Source organism: Pan troglodytes, chromosome 18 (assembly GCF_028858775.2).
Source record: "Pan troglodytes isolate AG18354 chromosome 18, NHGRI_mPanTro3-v2.0_pri, whole genome shotgun sequence".
Taxonomy (NCBI): Eukaryota; Metazoa; Chordata; class Mammalia; order Primates; family Hominidae; genus Pan; species Pan troglodytes.
Window position 1 is genome coordinate 43839262 of NC_072416.2, and position 12305 is coordinate 43851566.

The window sequence follows — 12305 nt, forward strand, 5'->3', positions numbered from 1 at the left end:
TATTCCATTTGCTTTGTCAGAAGCTGAACAACCCATGTGGATCTGATGTCCTTGTGATCAGATGCATCTGAATGGAGCACTGGCCTCTTAGGTCTATACTTCTCTGGATTATACCCTTTATTTACTTCTGGTCCTGAGAAGTTTTCATAATTTTCTTTCAACTATATTAGGCATTGTGTGAGTTCTTATAACTTCTTGGTGATTTTAGTTACCTGCATTAAGTTTTTAAAGCATGTTATTTTCCTGGAAAGCAGAGATATCAACTGTTGCATACATGAGTAAAATATTTTACCTAGATTTCATATGGCATATATCACTGCCTCGTGAGAAACTCTAAGATTCTTCACTTGAAATGCCGCTGTCTTCAATAGACCGTGTTGTAATAATTTGTAGAATGTGATTACTTTTATACCATTAGAAAATTAATTATGTATTATGCACAAATTTCTGAAATACTTTACTGCAGTAAATAGTATATGGTCAGAATTATTGTTTATTATTGTTTCCTTTAACATACAACTAATAAGGGTAAAAGTATTTACCTGAATTTACATTTTTTGGCTTCAGTTGCCATTTTACCTTATTAGCACTTCCCTAACTCCATAAAAGGTATCATTTGAATTTTTTAATTTAGAATTTACTGAAAAGAGTATTTTTAATGTTACAATGTTTTTATTGCAGTTGAAGACATTTTCATTAAATATCTTAAACATGAGGCCCTGGCTAAGTATTCCTTATGTACTAGAAATCAGATTTCTGTGGCACAACACCACTGCCTGCAATAATATTTATGAAAACTACAAATGCCAGCACACTATTTCAACACTGTACTCAGTTGTTCATATCTAAATATCACATTAGCTATGAAACAAACCAATATAAATACTGAAGATATAGTACTAATAAACGGATTCTTCAAAAAAGAAAACACTGACTAATTTTCTACAATATATCACCTGTTCATTTGTTCTTCAATAATATTTAGGCTATTTCAAGTATAAGAGGTTCTTTTATCTAGTTTCTAAAGGGCATAAACAATGATGCATATAGTCAGATTTATTTTTATAAACTTTTGATGTTTCTTTTGCTGTGCACCTTACTGTGAATACATGGACACACAGACAAATGTACATTTAAGTCATTAGTGGTTATGAGTTTTGCTTATGTGACTTTTTGCTTATATGGATGTCATAAACGACAAGATAAAATAAGGAAGTTTGATAAACTCATCTTTAACCTGTAAACTTTAGTCCACTTACTGAATAACTTGAGTCAATATTTATTAGTTTAAAAAATGTTTTTTAAAATTTGCAAACCAAACTTTATTACACATTTCTGAATCAAGAAGGGGTAAACTGTGACACTGTTCCTCTGTGCCACAGACTCTTTTGGGGAGAAAAGTACTGCAAATATATAATAAAATAAGAGTTTCCAAACTCTATTTTTTGAAAAGCTTGAGTTTTCTTCTATGATTAGCCTTCACTCTACAGTTCCTTTTATCCAAGGCCTGGTACCTAGGTCATCTTTTTAAGGTTTGGTTTCTGGGAAATTTTCAGCAAACCTCTCTCACGCTTTGTCCCAGGTTGTTTTTTGTTTCAGAGAAGCTGAACGTCTTCAATTGAGGATGGATTGCCTGTCCCCAAGCCTCCATATGTTCACTGAAGCTGAAGCTAAATCGGAGATTTCATTACCCACCATCCTTCCCCAGGCCGTCTCCTTTTTTCCAACCCATCTTCTCCAACATCTTCTGACATTTGTTACTGTCAGTAATTTCAGAATGAACAGATGCAGGAGCAACATCTCTCTAGAATGCTCCTTCACTTCCAGTCTGCTCACTATGATTTCCAGCTCTATCTTTATATTTTAGATTATTCAGTGTCTATTCATGTTCATAATCTATATTCTGTAAACCCCATTTTAGTCATTTTCTTTAATTGTTTACTTATTTCCAACTCCTTTTCCTCTTTACTTAGTGGTAGACCAACAAAAGATTCATCTTTCTTATCAAAGCAAAAGTGAGTTCTAACCTGCCATGGTTCACAGCCATCACAGCTATCACTGCCCGGGTGAATGTGAAAGGGTGACACAGTCTCTCCAATTTTAAATTTATGTCTATGCTCACGTACATAAGGGTCTCATTTAGTTTTCAGCTGAACAATTCATTTTCCATGAACAGTTGTTCAATTTTGACTGCCTTGATCTAGAAGGACATAACTTTGTAAATCATGGTCAAAATAAATTTCTGCATGAAACCTACTGACACCAACTTGTGGGAATCAAAGGGTATGCCCTAGATCATTTTCTCTTCCAATTGTAGCGGGTTTCACAGCAGTAATGATAAACAGTGACCCTGTCTGCAGCATAAGCGATCTAATGACAATTATTCTAATATATGGGGGGCATTTTTTTCCTCAGTTTCCTCCTTAGTATGTTCTGCAGTTACATTGCCTTCACAGGCAATGTGAGGAGGGGCTGCGCTGGGGCCTTACAGACACCTGCGGAGCCAGAGGCCACCGGACTGCAGGCAGCCAAAGGCAGCCTCCTCCCTGCTGGCTGCTGTGGCTCCCGCCTGGATGCCCTGATACGCATTGCCTGGAGCCAAACGGGTCTGTGGGCAACTAGTAAAGGGACTGCTGATGGCCCTCTCTGATCTGCACAGTCTGGGATGTGAAAAACCCCTGGGAAATACATACATACATATATATAAAATATGTAATTATATATAATTATATATATAATATATATTATTTATATATTATATAATATATATTATATATAATTATATAATATATATTATATATTATATATATAATATTATATTATATATATATATATATATTTTTTTTTTTTTTTGAGGCAGAGTCTCACTCTGTTGCCCAGGCTGGAGTGCAGTGACATGATCTCGGCTTACTGCAACCTCTGCCTCCCGGGTTCAAGCAATTCTCCTGCCTCAGCCTCTTGAGTAGCTGGGATTACAGGCGCAGGCTACCAGGCCCAGCTAATTTTTCTATTTTTAGTAGAGACAGGGTTTCACTATGTTGGCCTAGCTGGACTTCAACTCCTGACCTCAAGTGATCCGCCCACCTTGGCCTCCCAAAATGCTGGAATTACAGGCGTGAGCCACTGCGCCCACCCACCCCTGGGAACTATCATATCTTCCCCAGTACAGGAACAGTGGGAGGAGCGTCAAAGTCAAGGGGCCAGAAGTGCTCCAGTTGTTCCCGGGTTGAGCCAGAAAGGGTGGCCAACAATTTTAAATAAAGTTTACATGTGGCTAGATGTGACCTGCTGACTACTGTTAATTTTTTTCCACATTTACACATTGAAAAGTGTATTTATTTAGGGTATACAATAGAGTGCTTTGAGATGTGTATACGTCTTTAAATTATCTCAGTGAAGCTGGTTAACCTATCTAACACCTCACATAGTTACTTTATACATTTCAGTGTGTGTAGTGAAACCACCTCAGGTCTACTTTAGTAACAGATTTCAACTACACGTTATTATTAACTATAGTCACCATTCTGCACATTAGGTCCCCAGCAGTTTTTCATTATATAACTGAAGGTATGCACCCTTCAATGGATATATCTCCTCCTTTCCCCATTTCCTAGCCCATGCTAACTACCCTTCTCCCGGTTTCTTTCTTTTTTTATATATATCTACATACAAATGAGATCATGCAATATTTGCCTTTCTGTATTTTGCTGATCTCACTTAGCATCATGTCTTCAAGGTTCATCAATATTTTTGTAACTAAAACAATTTCATTCCTTATTAAAGCTGAAATTATCTCTCTCTTACAGTTTATCCATCTATTTGTATCAGAGGCATGCAGATGCCCTCGGCTATACTTATTTTATGTCCATTGGCTATATTCTCCAAATTGGGATTAATGGTTCTTCAAGTTTAAAAATTTTAAGGAAACTCCATACTGGATTTTTTTTTTTTTTGTAATGGCTGCACCAATGGACATGCTCAGCAACTGTGTGCAAATATTGTCTTTTCTGTGCACCCTAACACTTTGTTCTTTTGACACTTTGATAATAGCTATCCTAACACCATGATACGGCAATTTCTCATTTTGATTTTGATTTTAATTACACTGATAATTAGTGATGTTGAGAAACTTTTCATATACCTGCTGGCCATTTGTATGTCTTTGGAAAAATGAATATTTTGCCCAATTAATCAGGGAATTGGTTTTTGTTTTGTTCTCCTGTGGATGCTTTTTTCATATTGATTAGTATTCTGTATATTTTGAATAGCAACATATTATCCTACATATGGTTTACGAAAATTTTCTCCCATCCCATATATTGTCTTTATATTTTCTTGATTCTTTCTTTTATCATGCAGAAACTTTGATATAGTTCCATTTTTTTAAATTTTTGCTTTTGTTGCCTGTGTTCTTTGTGTAGAATCCAAAACATCATTGCCACGACCGGGGTGAAGGAGCTTTTTCCCTATTTTTTAAAGACGACTGGTGATTTCAGTTATTATGTTTAAGCCTTTAATTTTAAACTCATTTTTTGTGATGATATAAGAAAGTTTCGCTTTTTGTGTGTGCATATCTAGTTTTTTCTAAACCACTTCTTGATGTCCCTATCTTTTCCTGGTTCTGTAGGACCAGTTGACTGCATATGGGTGAATGTATTTCTGGGTCCTCTACTCTGTTTCAGTGGTTCCTATGTAAGTTCTATACTACTTTAATGACTATAGCTTTGTAATACAGTTTGAAATCAGGAAGTTTGAGGCATTCAGCCTTTTTGTTCTTCACAGTATTTGCCTATTTGGGGTCTTTCATGGCTCTATACTAATTTTAGAATTGTTTGTTCTACACTTATTTTAAAGGCATTAAAATTTTGATAGAAATTTCTTTAACTTTGTTGATGACTTTGTCCAGTATAGATATTTTAACAATATTAATTTTTAGAATCCATGAACACAGGATATATTTCACATTTCGTATTCTTGTACTTCTTTCTTGCTTGCTTGCTTCTTTTATTTTTATTTTTTTATTTTTATTTTTTATTTTTATTTTTATTTTTATTTATTTATTTATTTTTTAGACGGAGTCTCGCTCAGTCACCCAGGCTGGAGTGCAATGGCGCGATCTTGGCTCACTGCAAGCTCCACCTCCCAGGTTCACGCGGTTCTCCTGCCTCAGCCTCCCGAGTAGCTGGGACTATAGGCGCGTGCCACCACGCCTGGCTAATTTTTTGTATTTTTAGTAGAGACGGGGTTTCATCGTGTTAGCCAGGATGGTCTCAATCTCCTGACCTCGTGATCCACCCACCTCAGCCTCCCAAAGTGCTGGGATTACAGGCGTGAGCCACCGCAACTGGCCTATTCTTCTACTTCTTTCATCAACATTTCATAGTGTTCAGTATGCAGATTTTTTTTTTTTTTTTTTAGATGGAGTCTCACTATGTCATCCAGGCTGGAGTGCAGTGGCCCAATCTCGGCTCACTGCAACCTGTGCCTCCTGGGTTCAAGTGATTCTCCTGCCTCAGCCTCCTGAGTAGCTGAGATTACAGGAGATCACCACCACTGACTAATTTTTTTTTTATTTTTAGTAGAGACGAGGTTTCCCCATGTGGACAGCCTGGTCTTGAACTCCTGACCTCGTGATCCGCCCGCCTTGGCGTCCCAAAGTGCTGGGATTACACGGGTGAGCCACCGCGCCCGGCCCAGTATGCAGATCTTTAATTTTCTTGGTTAAACTCATTCTATTTAATGAATTAAGTATTTCATTCTATTTGATAATATTGTAAATGGAATTGTTTTCTTTATTCCTTTTTCAGATATTTTGTTGTTACTGTATACAAATGCAACTGATTTTCATGTTAATATTGTATCCTGCGACTTTCCAGAACTAGTTTGTTAGCTATAACATGCTTTCATTGTTGTTGTTGTTAAAATGGTGGGTATTCTTAACCCTGGTTACACTTTAAATTGATAGTTGCTATTATTAATTCATAATTCTTTAAAATATAACCAGATGGGTTTCTGCTTTTACGAATTCAGTGGAATTCAAATATTCCCATTTTAAATAATTTTGTTGGTTTTGCCTGGGCCCTGGGATGGGGGGGCACCCTACTGGAGCTGGGAGATTCAGGATGGAGATGGAGAAGCAGTCAGGGAAGAGGCTGAGCGCGAGAACCAGAGAGGGGCTCCGGGGACAGTAGGGAGGAGGGGTTGTCGTGTGGGAGACCCAGTGGGGAGAGAGAATGTGCCATAAAAGGGTTGAAGGGTGGGAGTGGGCAACAGGACTGCTTCCCGGCCCAGGCAGGGGGCAGGGAACTTTGCTAAACCTGCGGGCCCCAGGGAACAGTGTGGGCAGGGCGGGAGGGAGTGGAGAGAACCAGGCGCACACCAAAGTCAATTTGGAGAAAGAGACATTTCCTGGCTCTTTGACCTCTGCCCAGAGTTCTGTGGGCATAGCCACCCAGGGGAAGAGCAGGGGAGGAGGCAGCTCCCAGCGGGCTCAGAGAGCTGAGCGGTGCACAGGCGCTTCGCAGGGCCAGAGTGAGAGACCGCGGAAGCAAGCCACGGCTGCGGATGCTGCTGGCCCCGTGGGTGGGCGCGGGGGGCGCGGGGGAGGCGGGCGGGTCCGAGCTCCGGGGCCCAGCGCCGGGGCCTGCAGGTAGCCCTGGAGGAATGCACCCTCCCCGGCAGTGGGCCTTCCGGGAGAACGGTGTGGACGGCGCGGTGGATACGTCCTTCCCAGCTGGAACATTTGTGAAACTGGAATTTAAGCTCAGGCAGACAAGCGGCCGGCGGAAGGACTGGAAGAAACACGAGTGCGAAGTCCATCCCAAGGGAAGGAAGTGGAAATGCCTGGCCTGCGTCAAACTGGGCTCTGAGGAGAAGGTTTCGGGCCGGATGGGCCACTGTCCTATAGAGACTCAGGCTCGGCGGGACCCTGAGGAGCACCAGGAGACCCAGTGCAGCAGGGCGGAGCGGGCGGTGAGACCCCACAGCTACTACTTCCCTGCACAGTTCGCCTTCTTCAAGGCTCAGCCCCCAGCTAAGCCCAGCACTGAATTGCATGGCGCCTCCTGGACCACTGCCGGGAGTGACCAGTGAAAGACCCCACCTCCCAGGGAGAGGACCCCACTATATCCCCAGCTAATAAAGCTGCTCACCCACCAATAATAAATAAATAAATGAATGAATAAATAAATAAAAATAATTTTGTTTGGTCTTTGAAAAGTGTATTTTCTGTTTACTGGTCAACATGCTGCCTATTTATATGCCTAATTTGTCAAACTTTTAATGAAGTTGTTTAACATTATGATCCTTTTAATGTCATCTAATATGATTGAAAAAATGTCAATTTCTCATTGCCAATGAATCTTCGTGTTATTTATTTTACACTGTTAGATATTCTGTCTACAAAGGTCTAATGGCTTAGAATCTTGCATATTGTCTGCGCTAAGAACTACTCTAACTCATCAAAGTGTCTTTTTATACCATTCTTATATTGCAATATTATTGGCCAGGTGCGATGGCTCATGCCTGTAATCCCAGGACTTTGGGAGGCTGAGGCAGATGGATCACCTGAGGTCAGGAGTTCAAGACCAGCCTGGCCAACATGGTGAAACACTGTCTTTACTATAAACACAAAAATTAGCTGGGTATGGTGGGGGGCGCCTGTAATCCCAGCTACTCGGGAGGCTGAGGCAGGAGAATCACTTTAACCCGGGAGGCAGAGTTTCCAGTGAGCTGAAATCATGCCACTGCACTCCAGCCTGGGTGACAGAGTGAGACCCTGACCCCATATATATATATTTTATATATATAAATATATATATTTTATATATATAAATATATATATTTATATATATAAATATATATATTTTATATATATAAATATATGTTATATATAATATATATAATATATATTAGATATAATATATTATATATAAAATATATATATAATATATATTAGATATAATATATTATATATAAAATATATATAATATATAATATATAATATATTATATATAAAATATATATAAATATAAAATATATATTATATATAATATATTTATATATAAAATATATTATATATAATATATTTCATATATATAATATATATTTATATATAAAATATTGATATATATTTTATATATAAAATATTGTTATATAAAAATATTGATATATATATTTACAATATGTGAATTATGTAAAATATATATAATATACATTTTTTAATTTATTTTTATTAAAATTATTTTTCTGCCTAGGTATTTATGAAAAGTAGAAGGTCTATTCATTCTGCTCTCTTGATAAAACTCAGTTTTTTTCTCTTTATTAATATGTTAGTACAAATGAAGTTTCATGACAGGGACATATTGCAGAGTGATGAAGTATGTGCTTTCGGTGTAACAATCACCTGAACGGTGCTCATGTCCCAGTTAGGTGTTTTTCTCATTTCTAACGCCTCTACCAACCTCCTCTCTTTCTGAGTCTCCAGTGTCTATTTTTCCAGTCTCTATATCCAAGTGTATGCATTATTGAGCTTCCATATATAGGTAAGAAAATGCAGTATTTGATTTTCTGTTTCTGAGTTATTTCACTTACAATAATGGCCTCCAGTTCCATTCATGGTGCTGCAAAAGACATAATTTTATTCTTTATGTCTGAGTAGTTTTCCATGGTATAAATGTATAGCAAATTTTGTTTATTCAATCATTGATAGATAAATTTAAATTGACTCCATATCTTTGCTATTGTGAATAATCCTGCAATAAACATATGAGTGTGGGTATCTTCTTTATGTAGTGAATTATTTTCCTTTGGGTAGATACACAGTAGTGGGATAGCTGGATCAAATGGAAGTTCTATTTTTTAGTTTTTTGAGAAATCTCCATACTGTTTCCCATAGAGGTTGTAGAAAGTTACATTCCCACAAACAATGTATAAGTATTCTCTTTTCTCGGTATCCTTACCAATATCTATCATTTTTCTGCTTTTTAATAATTAGCCATTATGAATGGTGTAAAATGGTATTTCACTGTCATTTTTAATTGGCATTTCTCTGATCATTGGCAATGTTGAGCATTTTTTACATGCTTATTGGCCATCATTGTCTTTTTTGAAAAATATCTTTTCCCATTATGTGCCTGCTTTTTAATGAAGTTTCTTGTTTTATTCTTGTTGAGATGTTTGATTTCTTTATATATTCTAGACATTAGTTCTTTGTCACATGCATAGTTAGCAAACATTTTTTTGTATTCCATAGCTTGTCTGCTCACCTATTAAATAAAAGCTTCTTTTCAGGAGCTTTTCAGTTTAATTAAGTTCCATTTGTCTATTTTTGTTATTGTTGCATCTACTTTTGAGATCTTAGTCATGAATTATTTGTCTAGGCCAATGTCCAGAATAGTTTATCATGGGGTTTCTTCTAGAATTTTTATCTTTTCAGGTCTTACATTTTAGCCTTTTAATCCATATTGAGTTGATTTATGTATATGGTGAGAGTTAGGGGTTCCATTTCATACTTCTGCATATAGTAACGTAATTTTTCCAGCACAATATGTTGAATAAAATGTCATTTTTCTGTGTGTGTTTTTGTTGACTTTGGAAAAGATCAGTTGTGTGTAGGTATATGGCTTTATTTCTAGGTTCTCTATACTGCTCCATTGATCTGTGCATCTGTTTACATCATTACCATGCTGTTTTGGTTATTAAAGCCTTCTAGAATAATTTTAAGTCACGTAGTGTAATACGTCCAACTTCGTTGTCTTTGATCAAATTTGCTTTGGCTATTGAGGCTTTTCTATGGTTCCATATAAATATAATTTTTTTCTAATTCTATAAAAACTAACATTAGAATTTTTCTAGGAATTACATTTAATATGTAGACTGTTTGGGGCAGTATGGTCATTTTAATGATAATACTTCTTCCAATCAATGAACATGTGATGTTTTTCTCATTTGTTTGTGTCATATACAATTTATTTCATCAGAGTTTTGTAGTTTTCCTTGTAGAGATCTTTCACCTACTTAAGTAATTACATTTCTATGTGTTTTACTTTTTTGTAGCTATTGTAAAAAAAACTGACCTTTTAATTTGGTTCTCAGCTTGATCATTATTAGTGTATGAAAATGCTACTACTTTTTCTACATTGATTTTTGTATCCTGAAACATTATTAAATTTATTTATCAAATCTAAAAGTTTTTGGTGATCTTTAGATTTTTCTAGATATAATATTATGTAATCAACAAAGAGGGACAATTTGACTTCCTAATTAAAACCATATGTATGAGCCCACCAAGCTCAACAGACAGAACCTGTGGGGAGAGCACAGGTGATGGTATTTCTTTAAAAGTGGTCATGTGATTATGATTGGACACCTAGGCTGAGAGCCACTTAGCAAAGAATTGCCTCTCAAGTTTCAATGTACATATAAATCATTTCTGATTCCAGGCCTCTGTCTTAGTAATGTGATTCTGCAAGTTTGGAAGGGGTCCATGAATTGGCTTCTTAAAGTCTCCCCTTAAGGGGAGACTGTTGATTCTCCCACTATATCCACTGTAGTAGCACTCAGATAGAGAAAGTAGGAACAGCACAGAAAGTTCCTGACACTCAACACTCTTACCACAACACAAACCCTTTTGGCCCAAAGTGGAAACCACCAATCACTATATACAAACGTGTTATTCTCTGCTGGCTCTTTAAAGGTTATAGAGCCTAGAGAAGGCATCAATGGTTGAGTAAGTCTGCATTTGAAAAACATGTATCCATGAGTTAATACAATGTCTACTGAGTGTGTACTATGTGTTCAGAAGTCTGTTACACAGCACTGTGCTGCAAACATCACCTGATGTGAGCGAATCTTCAACCCTGGTAGTTGGCTGCTAAGTGTTCTGTAATTCCTAGGCTTTAAATGAAGGGCCCAGCATTTCTATTTTTCTTTCATTTTTAAAATTACTTACCTTAAAAAGAAAGTGTGTAGAATAAAATCTATATAGACAGATGGAAGGGATACAGAAAGGGTGAACTGTTCAGAGGGATTTTTGGTATTTATATTGACTTTCTTGTGCTTTGTAGAGCATCTACCGGATCGGCAGAAAAACAGTTTGCTAGGTGGGATGTCTCTACAAGCACTGGCTTCAATGAAAAAGAAATTGTGACCCACAAATAGATAATCGTTTGCTCCCATTCATCTGCTTTTTATTTTCAGGAAATTGTGGGCATCAGCTAAGGAGAGGCAGGAGGAGCCACCACTCAAATTTTTGATCTCCTTTAATTTTGATCTCCTTCTGTGAGAGGAGATTCTAGGGTGAGGCCAGGCCTGGATAAGGCCTTAGAAGAGGGTGGATCTGGGCAGGGCTGGGATAGAAAGTGAGCCCCATGTGTCTGATGTCTATGATGATGGAGTGTTTCCAGTTCTGTCTCTCCTAAGCCTGCCTAACAGAAACTGGACTCCTAGAGTTTGTGTAATTTTAACCTATTTTAGCCATTTCCCTGTCAATTTTTATAACACACAATAACAAAGAATTTAACCAAAACTCTTAGGGCTTTAAAGAAAATTATATGAGAAGCTAAAAGATTTATTTTACTAATACAAAAGAAAAAGGAATAATCACAACAATAGCAATAATTCTTCCGTCCATGAATACCCCTTCAGATGGTGACATCAAAACTCACAACAACAGCATAAGGGAAGTAGAACAAATGCAGTCAAAGTCCCCTTTACACCTCCCTTCTCTCTTCTGACCACAGAATGTTGAATTAAATCATTTATCCATATGCTCTGTAATGAAAGTATCTGTAGAAACCATTACTATTTCATCTGTTTTTCTTTTCTTTTTTTGTTTTTCTTTTTTTTTTTTTTTTTTTTGAGATGGATTCTCACTCTGTTTGCCCAAGCTGGAGTGCAGTGGTATGACCTCAGCTCACTGCAACACCTGCCTCTAGGGTTTAAGCGATTCTCCTGCCTCAGCCTCCCGAGTAGCTGGGACTACTGCTGAGTGCCACCACACCCAGTTAATTTTTTTTGTATTTTTAGTAGAGATGGGGGTGGTTTCACCGTGTTAGACAGGATGGCTTCAATCTCCTGACCTTGTGATCTGCCCACCTTGGATTACTAAGGTGCTGAGTTTACAGGCGTGAGCCACTGCACCCAGCCTCATCTGTTTTTCTTTCTTTTTTTTTATATTATTATTATACTTTAAGTTTTAGGGTACATGTGCACATTGTGCAGGTTAGTTACATATGTATACATGTGCCATGCTGGTGTGCTGCACCCATTAACTCATCATTTAGCATTAGGTATATCTCCTAATG

The 12305-nt window shown here is 37.3% G+C and overlaps 2 pseudogenes; one reads left to right on the top strand and one right to left on the bottom strand.

The window, feature by feature from the left end:
- Positions 1 to 1479: 1479 nt before the first annotated feature.
- LOC100615964 (angiogenic factor with G patch and FHA domains 1-like) lies at positions 1480 to 2589 on the bottom strand (annotated as a pseudogene).
- A 3533-nt stretch (positions 2590 to 6122) lies between these two features.
- On the top strand, positions 6123 to 7169 carry LOC100608008 (retinoic acid receptor responder protein 2-like; annotated as a pseudogene).
- The last annotated feature ends 5136 nt before the right edge of the window (positions 7170 to 12305 follow it).